Below are 11,890 nucleotides of genomic sequence, written 5' to 3' on the forward strand. Positions count from 1 at the left end.
AAAGGCAGTTCATCATTGAATTCAGTGATGACATCTCTGTTCAGTTAAATAGTGTCTGTGCATTTATTTGCAATCAAGTCAATGATATCACTGTAGATGAAGTGTCCCCCAACTAAGCAAGCCAGAGGCGACAGCGGCAAGGAACCGAAACTCCAAAACAACTATCACACGGTGATAGTCCTGTCTTAATATTAAGATATTTTCTATTGATTTCTTTCTTTAGTGATGTAAAAACCAAACCTGTTTAGAAGTTCAGACTACAATAACAGTCTTCAATTATTATTATTATTATTACTATTAAATTGAACAATTTCAAATAGCAGCTATCTTAATTCCTGTGGGGTGTGTACTGCTAGACATCGTTGGTTTCCTCTTTTTGTGTCATTTAAATGGTAAATTGTGCCTTTTTATTGTTTGAGTCAGTTGCTAAATGTTTCAAAAATAAATGCCTCAATATATATTAAATGCAAATTTCGCTCTTGGAGGAAGATGTTGCTGGAGAAGTCTGAAAATTGCTAAATTTAGCATCAAAACTGTTGGCAACCCTGCGCGAGTCCAGCTCGTGCTGGCTGTGGAGCGGGAGCGAGCATCCGTCGGAGGATTCCGCATGGTCCTAAAGCCTCCCTCGAACGGCTATCACTTGTCAAAGGAATGATGAATTGTCCGTCTAGAGTTTTTTATTCGTATGGTCTGGGTGGTCACACAGCGTATGTCTTAATCACGGTGGATTTCGTGTCAGTAACTCTCACTCCAGGGCTAATAGAGAGAGTTTAGTTCGTGTGTTCTGTCTCTCCAGTGGGGAGGGGGCGGTAGTGCAGCTGTGAGATCATGATCAGAAGAAGAAGAGGACGATGACCAGCGCTTTCTCCTTCTTTATTTTCTTCATGTCCACTTGAGCTACGCCTAGCACTATTTCACTTGAAGCGTGAACTTGAAGTTCAGAGAAGAAACATTCAGACATCACCTCAGACGATAGTTTCACTAAGGTAAGTTTAAACTCATGTTTTTTTTTTCACTAGGGCTTATTCTGACTTGTGTTAATAAGGGTAAAGTCACGATGTTGAATATACGCTAGCATGGAAGATACTTTCACTTTGTCAAGTCCGATTATATAACTTACATAATTGTAATTGATCTAAAGTTGTTGTTAGAACACAGTGTTCACATTTGCTCGGATCCAGTTCGTTTTTACTCGACAGGAGACGGGTGTGTGTCCAGTTTGGGTTAGTGGATTGTGTGTGTGTGTGTGTGTGTGTGTGTGTGTGTGAGGAAGAGAGAGGACACACACAGCTGATCTCAGTGTACTGGGAACAGTTAAGATGTCTGGCTGAAATATCACTGTTTTAATAAACACTACAGCTCATCCCGAGCATCCAGACACCAGGTCCTTCACAACATACTGTGTGTCATTAGACTCTCTCTAACTGGTTTAGATTAAAGGACTCATATGACGAGCTGTTCGTACATAGATAACAATCGCAGAAGTCTCAAAGACTAAAGATATATTCTTTATTACAGTTAAGACTCGTCAACACCCACCTAAAACTCCCCGTGTAGCCACGCCCACGCGTCTACGTCACATGCACAGTGACTCAGTAGTGTACAGTATGTGGAAAATGACGTCACGTGACTCAGATTTACTTCAACTTTCATAAGTAAACACATGACCCTCAACAGAGCAGACGACAGAAAGCAGATCCTGATGCTGTCTGTGTGAGTGCAGGGTCGGCTCCGCGTGTCACCTCACTGGAATAATCAGGATCATATTTTAACCTATCTTTATACTAAAGTAATCACGTGAATGAAACATGTAAATAATGGGAGAGTAACTCTAGCGCTGAGTGAACACTGCTGTGAATGATGTGTTGTTCAGTGTATGACAGAGGCTCCAGAACTACAGATGAGTGAATGTGTGCTGTAGCACTACCATATTCCTTCAGAAGCAGATCCTGGACACACTTCATCATCCACGATCAGAAATCATCATTACACACACCCCACTTACATCTACCTGAGGACAGGTGTTTTCTACCATGTGTAGAATGATAGCTGTCATGTATGTATTTCTGGTCTTGGACAGATTATTTCCCTATATTCAGGGTCTTCAAGCTTTTAATAGTTAAAAACTGTTCTTTACTGCAGCCTTTGACACAGTTACTCACACACAGTCTCTTTAATAATAATAGTAGAATAGTTTCTTCCTACAAACAGGCATATTTCCGTGTATGATAGTGAAAGAAGATGACTGAAAATCCTCTGCATCTCTGCGCTCTGAGGCTTCAGAAGCTCTAGTACCACAGGGACTGAATGAAGTCACACAGACTCGATTAAACAGCCAGGCTCAGAACCACACACACATTTCTCAACTGGATCTGTTGCAGATTCTGATTCCCTAACTTCTTACACATATGATCATTAGTTCACTTTTGTTATTATGGCCGATATGACCATATAAATCGGATGGATGAAATTAAAAGTCTATCGATTCATATTGTGCTCTCGTTTATTTCATGGTGCCACAAAATACACTGAAGCATTATTTGAATGACGGTGGTCTTAATCAGTGTTGTGTACTCGAGACTCGGACTCGGTCTTGGACTCGGTCTCGAGACCGTATTTTAATGGTCTCGGTCTTGTCATGGACTCGTGTGCATTTTGACTCGGTATTGACTCGGACTCGAACATATTAGGAATCGGACTTATGCCCGAGTCCACTCGAGTCCCAATCCAAATATTTCATGATTATTACTGTATGTTAATGTTTATTTAAACTGGATGTGTGGCGCAAGCGTCTCAGCTGCGTGGCGTGTCTGTTTTTAATTCGGTTCCCATGTTAACAGGTTAGATCTTGCAGACTGCCTGCGTGAGACGCGCGGAAAACCCGTGCATGCTAGAAATAGAACCGACGCCTATTTTTAAAGTGACACGCGCGCATGTTAGAAGCGTTTCCAGGCAAAATATACTAGGAAGATATGTCATTTTGTACACAAATACATATTAATTCATGACATTTTGATATTTGAAAATCTATAGGTTGGCATAAATTCAGATATAAATGTAATTTAGAAAATAAATTAATAATGATCGATTTTCAAATATTGCACCTGTCAAACATACTCTATTTTGTCCTATCAGTAGGTGTGTAAAAAAATAAAAAAATAAATTTGATATTGTAATAAAAAAAATAAAGAGCCTGGTTTTTCGGCGGCCTCTCTCTATGTCACCTACAGCAGCAGCAGCGAACCAAGCGCCGCATGCAGACACGCTTCTGGTGTGTAAAGACACAGAAAACGCGAAGCAGCCACCACGCTTCTGGCACGCAGCAGAGACGCCACGCAGCCAGTGTGTCACCGGCCTTAAGTTACCCTCCTGCCATCCGCCTGTAGTGATCCCGCTTTCCAGGAAGCCACATTGCTACATTATTTCTCTCAACTGTGTTATTTTTACAAAGTAGGACAAAATGGTAACAGAAAAAAAAAAAAAAAAAAAAAAAAAAATTTGTTTAATTAAATTATATAATGAATACAGACACAGACTGACTGTCTCAACACTAAACACCCCCCCCCCAAAAAAAATGTCTGACAGAATGCATTGAACTTATATGGCATTTGATCCAGCTTTCTTCCCCTGGCACATACACACTTTTTCATGAAATTTTCCTGGACAGTCAGTCGGCTCTTGTGTGTATGCCCTCCGTAACTAAAAAAAACTTTGACTAGTGTGTATTTTAGCCTACATTAAAACGCACCATGCAGGGAAATTAGCATTAGATTATCCGTTGCTGTCACAGAAAGTGTTGAAATGGTAACTGTTGTCGGTCCCTGCTTCCTCTGCACCAGTAGAGTGTTTTTAGTCAGGGTGGATTGATCATGAGACCACATCGTGCTTGGTTGGGTAGCAGGATGGTCTCCTCACTTATTTTTTTGAAAAGTAGTTGTAATACTACAGTTGCCCATCTGTAATCTTCACAACATCTAAAGTGAACATAATCCAAGACATTGTAAGGATATTAGCAGTCATTAGTTAAGCTTCAAGGTTAAAAGTTATGTAAAAGCTGTTACAGTTGAACATTTACAGGTATAGTGGTACAGTAATGTTACTTGTACTAGAAGTGTTATGTAGAATTACAATATAGAGTCATACAGTAATATTATGTGTACTAGAAAGGTTATATGGATGTGTATAGTGGTACAACGATGTTATGTGAAAATGAGCACTTAATATTGACAAGTAACAATTCATAATACTAATAAAATTAACTTTACACCACATACTATGTGGCCCTTTTACCCTTTATTGTTTCCACCTAACATTTTACATACTCTTGAAGATTTCTATAGGTCTTGTCTGAGACCCAATCTCTCTGGTCTCGGTCTTGACTCGGACTCGACCCTTTCTGAACTCGGTCTTGACTCGGACTCGACCCTCTCTGGACTCGGTCTTGACTCAGACTCGACCCTCTCTGGACTCGATCTGGACTCGGACTCGACCCTTTCTGAACTCTGTCTTGACTCAGACTCGACCCTCTCGGGACTCGATCTGGACTCGGACTCGACCCTTTCTGAACTCGGTCTTGACTCGGACTCGACCCTTTCTGAACTCGGTCTTGACTCAGACTCGACCCTCTCTGGACTCGATCTGGACTCGGACTCGACCCTTTCTGAACTCGGTCTTGACTCAGACTCGACCCTTTCTGAACTCGGTCTTGACTCGGACTCGACCCTTTCTGAACTCGGTCTTGACTCGGACTCGACCCTTTCTGAACTCGGTCTTGACTCAGACTCGACCCTCTCTGGACTCGATCTGGACTCGGACTCGACCCTTTCTGAACTCGGTCTTGACTCAGACTCGACCCTCTCTGGACTCGGTCTTGACTCGGACTCGACCCTTTCTGAACTCGGTCTTGACTCAGACTCGACCCTCTCTGGACTCGGTCTTGACTCGGACTCGACCCTTTCTGGACTCGGTCTTGACTCAGACTCGACCCTCTCTGGACTCGATCTGGACTCGGACTCGAATGAGCTGGTCTCGACTACAACACTGGTCTTAATACACAGGGATGCAGGCAGACACGTGAATATCATCATGTGCGCACTCACGTCATGTTGCTGTGCGCGTGGTCACAAACACTTAATGTTTGCATGTGTTTTTAAGCTCTGCAGTTTAAAACAACTGATTCTAGGCCGTTGAAACACAAACAACAGAGCTGTATGGGTGGGCATTTGGGGAGATGCTCTCAGATGGTGTTGTTCTTATTTAAAGGATAGAAGTTCTACGGTTCAGTGGGGCAATTACTTTTCTGATTCTGCAGCAGATTTTTGTGGGGTTCCCCAAGGATCAGTTTTGGGGCCCATTTTATTTTCTTTATATATGCTTCCGCTTGGTTCTATTTGTCAGAAATACAATGTTGTATACCATACCATTTTTATGCAGATGATGCACAACTCTATCTTCCACTGAATGCAGGTGATCGTGATGAGCTAGGTGATTTGATGACTTGCTACTATGAGATTAAGTTATGGTTGGCACAGAACTTTTTACAGTTAAATGAGGCTCAAACCGAATGCCTAATGTTTTGCCCTATTCTGTCATTTGATGATTTGAAGGGTGTTATAAATGCTTTTATCATCTCAAGATTGGATTCCTGTAAATCGTTGTATTTGGGTATCCCCACAGTTCTGTTGAATAGTCTTCAAGTATTACAAAACGCAGCAATCAGATTGTTGACTGGGACCAAGAAACAGGTCAATGTTTCCCCAGTGCTAGCTTCGTTGCATTGGCTGCCAGTTAATTTTAAAGCTCAATTCAAGGTTTTTCTTAATGTTATTAAAGCCTTGCATGGTCTAGCACCTGAATATATTTTGGACATCATTCATTTTTATTCTTCGACACAGCCATTGAGGTTATCTCAGAAATGTTTGATAAATGTCCTGCTTAAAGTCAAAAGGAGATTGTGCCTTTTCGATTGGAATGACCTGCCAGTGGAAATGAGATGTTGTACATCATTAGGTCATTTTAAAACCCTCTTAAGAGGGCACGTACTGCCAGGGCATTTGATGTGAGATAGCTGCTGTATATCTGATGGTCTTCTCTGTTTAAGTCATGCTATTTTATGTTCATGTTGTTTTAGTTTTGGTTAAATGTTGTTTTATTGGAAAGCGCTTTGGCCAACATGAGTTGCTTTTAAAAGTGCTATACAAATAATAAACAATACAAAAACAATACAATTTACACAATATATGTCTTATTTATTGTAGTTTTTGTCCTGTTGCTTGGGATTAATTTCTTGTTCTTATTTCATCTCTGACCGTTTATGTATCTCCAGTGAGCTTGAGTTTTTATTTATTTATATTATTTTCTTTTATTAGTTTGAAATTGACATCGGTGGCCCATCTATAGCACTCATTATTTTGTGCTCTTTCCCATAATTCATCATCTTGACTCATTTCTTGATCATCTTGGGTATCAAAGTCAATGTTTCCATGATATCAGTCATCTTTGGTTCTGCTGAGTCAGTTTTGTTAAAGGTCTGAAGAGTTAACTGAAGGGAAATCAGGTTTGGACCTTCATTATTTAGTGCTCTAAGCATATGATGGTCAATGTCCATGTTGTTTTGTTCATTTGTCTAATTTTGGTGGGTCTCTTTACTTTGGTCTAGCTCCCTGCCCAGTGTTTAGTACTGTGCTCTCTCTCTCTCATTCTCCTCTTCTTCTGTATTGTTTCAAGTGTTGCTCTCTGTACTACTTCTTTACTGAGGGTACTTTCGGGCACTGATTATAATAACAGCAGGGGTGTTTTCTTTAACTTGAACTTCTGTTTCAATTAGGGCTGTCAACGAATATTCTAAATTCGAATATGTATTCGAATAGTTTTTAAAAAACGAATTTTGAAGGTGAAAATTAATATTCGAATAAAAAAAAATGTGGGAAAAAATGCCCGCGGTAGTAGAGGCGTGGTTGTCTGCTTTGCTAGCGCGGCTGATGGTTCAGGGACAGGTCACAGGAGTCACACTGTCTGGCACAGCATCACTGCTGAAAGTTGACGCGTCTTCATGGAAGATGGCAGCAAATGCAGAGCCCAACTCGACCACAGCAGAGAAAATGAGGTAAAAATAGAGATAACATTTTATGCAAGCTATTTAAGATACAGTTAGCATACCATTCGACCACTAGCAACATGAGGTCACATCTCAAAAATGTGCACCCAAATGAGCATGGCATAATGTGTGGAACTCCAGCTGAACAGTCACGTCTTGACACTTAACGTTACTTTGCATCGCCCGCCGCAAGCTCTTTGTCTGCAACACGACAAGAGGCCATAACGGATAAATTTGTTTCGTTCATTTGTAAGGACATGAGACCGATCAGTATCATGGATGGGGCAGGCTTCGGGGAGTTCTGTCAAGCAATGGATCCGAGGTTTGATTATTTATCGTTTCATGTCAAGGAAAAGTTTACCACAGCACAGCTCGCTCGGAGCATTTAATGTCAGTTCTATATGCTGTAAAACTTCAATTAATATTAATAATATTTGTTTCAATCACTGAATAAAGCCTGCTATATTTGGGACAGAATTTGCGACCTTAAATTGCTTTCACAAAACTCTTAATCAGCACTGAAAAATGTGTTTGTTCATTTAAACCATTATGCGCAGAGAACGTGAGGGTGAGAGAGCGTGAGGTCTGCAGTCTTGGCCATTAGTTGATTTCATTGTTTTTGTGTAGGTAATACGTTGTCAAATACGTTTTAACTTAAATAGACTACCCATACAAGTAGTTATGTCTCTTTGTATTATTTTGCCCTGTTATTGACGTAATGCGCGTCATTCACAACATGCGCCACCAGATGTTCGAATAGTTTGAATATTAGTGTATTTTTAGAGGGAATATTCGAACGTCATTTTTGAGCAATTTTGACAGGCCTAGTTTCAATAGGTGTCAGTACTCTGTAGGTCTCTCTCCTGGTTCACTCCACTTTTTCCTGAATACTCTCAGATATACTCGTTCCCCTGGGACCTTTAGACCAGTCTTCTTCTTAGGCTGCTGCTGTCTTTGTTTCCTTTTACTCTCTGTGTCTGAGCTTTCATGTTGGCTTTGTTCTTTACTTTATTGTCCGCCACAATTGTATCTTTTTATTTTTTTCCACTTAGGGGTGGCGATATGAAAAAAAAAAACTTATGTTTTTTTTAAGCAATCTCATGATTCAAGATTTTATCACAGCACTTTTATTGTGCAAGTTGTCTGAGCATCACCTCCAAACTAATTTCCCTATTATGAAAGTATTTTAAGGTTACAAAAAAGGAATGACAGATATTTAGGCCAAAGAGGGCAAAAATAAATGAAGCGGTGGTTTGGGGCAGAGCGCTGTGTGACAGCACTGTATCCCAAGTTCAGGGAGGGCTAATTCCGTCCTGATGAAACTTTCAACAAACTTCTGTTTGTTGTTCCCTTCAGTGTCCTCCGGAATTCCATACATTTGTATATTGTTTCTTCGAGATCAGTCATTTTTTGACACAGCATTTTTTAGTTTTGTTGTTGAATTCTTCAAAATCCTCCATTCTACCTATCGTGTCTTTCAAATCAGTGGTGATTTCGTTCAGTTTCAGGTTGATTTCTGTTCTGACGTTTGGCCAATCAGTTTTCCAGTCTCTGAAAAGAATCTCATGAAAACTGTTTAACTCCGTATTTATGTCTGATCAGATATTATACAAATGTATGAATTATACAGTGTATATGGCGCCGATACTACTTTGAAAAGTATGAAAAAAAAAAGTGTTGAAAAGTGTTGTCTTCATTATCTGCTGTTTGTTTATCATTTTTCTTTTGTTTTGGGGATGCTTTGCTTCTAGCCTTTAGGTTACTTCTCCCCTTCCATGTTTGCTAGTTAATTTAAAAGAGTATAATTAACTAAATTCAGGGAGAATAACATGTTTTTCTGGAAGCTCTCACTCTTAACCTTCCACTCATCCTGACACCATACTGGAAGCTAGAGTTGTTCTGATTCCGATACTAGTATCGGAAATATCTCCGATACCACAACAAATTCTGCCACCTGCATCGGCGAGTACATGAACTCATATACCGATCCGATACCATTTTCTTAAACAAGACCTAGTTATGGCCGCTAGCTTTGCCTAACCGCTGCACGGTTCTTCTTCACTGCTCAGAATGCATTGAAAACACAGGAAGTTGTGCTGTGTGCCACAAGCAACCCCCGTTTAGAGCAGCGAAGAAGAAATGAAAACGCGTTAGCAGCCCTTATCTATATATGACTGGATCACTCATCACATTCTAAACTGCCAAAAGACAGTGAAGCCGCTACTATATTATAGATCAGTGGTTAGCAGTATGTCTCTGTAGTACCGGTAGTTACCGACTCCCGAGTATATTCGGTACCCTCAGCTGCGTTCACTTCCGTGTTTTTCAAAGCGCAGGGCTCCAGACAGTAGCCGAATATATATATATACTAGTGTCTGTGAATATTAAACTGCAAAATATCATTTAAATATTATTCCTGCAAATTCTACATCTCGGTGGGAGACGGGCGCAGATGCGCGGGAGCTCGCTGTTTTGTAGTCTCTGCTGTGTGTCATGAGGACACGAACGCATAAACCGTCACTTCAAGAGAATTTACCGTTTCATTTGAGAATACTGTCAATATATTAATATATAAATTGACAATGTATTAAGCTACTGTTGTAGCCTACAGTAGATTTAGCTATGTCTCTATGTAGTAATAATAATACGTATTTATTAATAATAATAATTATGCCTAGACGGTTGCTTGTGTTTTACTTGTTTTGTTGTAAAGAGATTATCTGATTAATATATCATTTTTTATATTCCTAGACTTATTTGTTGCAGTTTTTTTATACAGTTATATTATAAAACTAAAATACCTTTTTTAGTTTGTGGTGTTGGATTTTTGGCTGCATTTGAAGTTCTTTTTGGCTTAAGAAAATAAATAATATTACTGTCAAATTCATGTCAGATAATAAAAATACTGTAATAAATACATTAGTTCACCATGTATTTGTTCATGTTTTATTAAGGGATCAGTCTGAAGCACACCATAAAATAATTCTAGCAATTTACACAGGGCTAGTAGTATATACAGCTGTATATACAGATACACACCCAGGTATCGGATCAGTACTCGGTATCGGCCGATACCCTGAGCCCAGGTATCGGGAAGAGAAAAAGGGTATCGGAACATCTCTACTGGAAGCCCCCATTCAAAAGTGGTTTAAACCTGAATGAGTTTCTTTCTTCCTCTGAACATAAATGCTATTCTAAGGAACGGTGAAAACCAAACTGTTGCTGGTCCACAGTGACTTCCAGAGTATTTTCTGCTACTATCAAATTCAATGTGGACCATCAACTGTTTAGTTACCCACATTCTTCTTTAGTGTTCAGCACAAGAAAGAAATGAATACAGGTTTGGGACAACGTGACACTGAGTAAATAATGAGGGAAATGAAATTTTAGGGTGATCTATCCTTTGACAGTAATGACAGTAGGCTGCATGTTTAATAGGCGTATTGTCCCTTTAAGACCTTGTCACCTGTGAATGAGACCTAAACTATTTTTGTTAGTGACCGCATTCCCTCATCTGACCCACTCTCCTTCTTGGAGAATATGTGGGCTGAAAGCTGTCCTGGTTCCTTACAGGGGGTTTTCATTTCATTTTTGATTTGCATTTTTTTTATGAAAATTATGTTTTCACTTTCAACCAATCAACATATAATTTCTTAGGCATCTGGAAAGCATTCAGCTAATTTTTGCTCAAGTTTACAGTTACATACCAACATTTTATACATTTGACAATTATCAGTTTCATCTTGATGTGCCCGAAAATAAAATTATATTAGGCGTGTTTGATCTGCTTTTCCATGCAGTTCAATCAATCAATCAATCAATCACCTTTATTTATATAGTGCTTTAAACAAAATACATTGCGCCAAAGCACTGAACAACATTCATTAGGAAAACAGTGTCTCAATAATGCAGAATGATAGTTAAAGGCAGTTCATCATTGAATTCAGTTATGTCATCTCTGTTTAGTTAAACAGTGTCTGTGCATTTATTTGCAATCAAGTCAACGATATCACTGTAGATGAAGTGACCCCAACTAAGCAAGCCAGAGGTAACAGCGGCAAGGAACCGAAACTCCATCGGTGACAGAATGGAGAAAAAAACCTTGGGAGAAACCAGGCTCAGTTGGGGGTCAGTTCTCCTCTGACCAGACGAAACCAGTAGTTCAATTCCAGGCTGCAGCAAAGTCAGATTGTGCAGAAGAATCATCTGTTTCCTGTGGTCTTGTCCTGGTGCTCCTCTGAGACAAGGTCTTTACAGGGGATCTGTATCTGGGGCTCTAGTTGTCCTGGTCTCCGCTGTCTTTCAGGGATGTAGAGGTCCTTTCTAGGTGCTGATCCACCATCTGGTCTGGATACGTACTGGATCCGGGTGACTTTGAGAGGGTGGCATTGTTTTTTTCTTCTTCCTGCCACAACAACAATCCAAGTACCCCCATGTTTATTATTGTAGTGGGCGTAATCTTCCATGTGGGCCCACATATTAAAATTTGGACATTTATCAAAATTTAGATAAAAGATGTTTGGGCAACTTTAGCCGCGTTTCCACCGCAGGAGCTTTACCCAGGAACTAGGGACTTTGGCCTGGTACTTGGTGTGTTTCCATCGCAGGAACCAGGAACTAAATAAAGTTCCGGGTAAAAAAATGCCCCTCAGAAAGTCCCTGCTGGCGAGGTGGTGCTGTTTCAAAGTTCCGGAACTTTCGGGGGCGGGACTTTGGCGCTAAACATTCTGATTGGTTGAGTTCACGCAGCATTGGTTGAGTTCAACCACCATTTATTCGGATCATTTTCAAAAT

General features: G+C 40.1%; 1 protein-coding gene across 1 annotated transcript in view; it reads left to right on the forward strand.

Annotated features, from left to right (window-relative positions):
* Positions 1-644: 644 nt before the first annotated feature.
* Positions 645-11,890, forward strand: part of LOC113099029 (GTPase IMAP family member 7-like) — a 48,520-nt gene continuing 37,274 nt past the window's right edge. Inside the window, exon 1 of the mRNA XM_026264080.1 lies at positions 645-986. The gene's annotated coding sequence lies outside the window, so the exon portion shown is untranslated. The remainder of the gene's footprint in view (positions 987-11,890) is intronic.

The sequence above is a fragment of the Carassius auratus genome, unplaced genomic scaffold (genome assembly GCF_003368295.1).
Source record: "Carassius auratus strain Wakin unplaced genomic scaffold, ASM336829v1 scaf_tig00216838, whole genome shotgun sequence".
Lineage (NCBI taxonomy): Eukaryota > Metazoa > Chordata > Actinopteri > Cypriniformes > Cyprinidae > Carassius > Carassius auratus.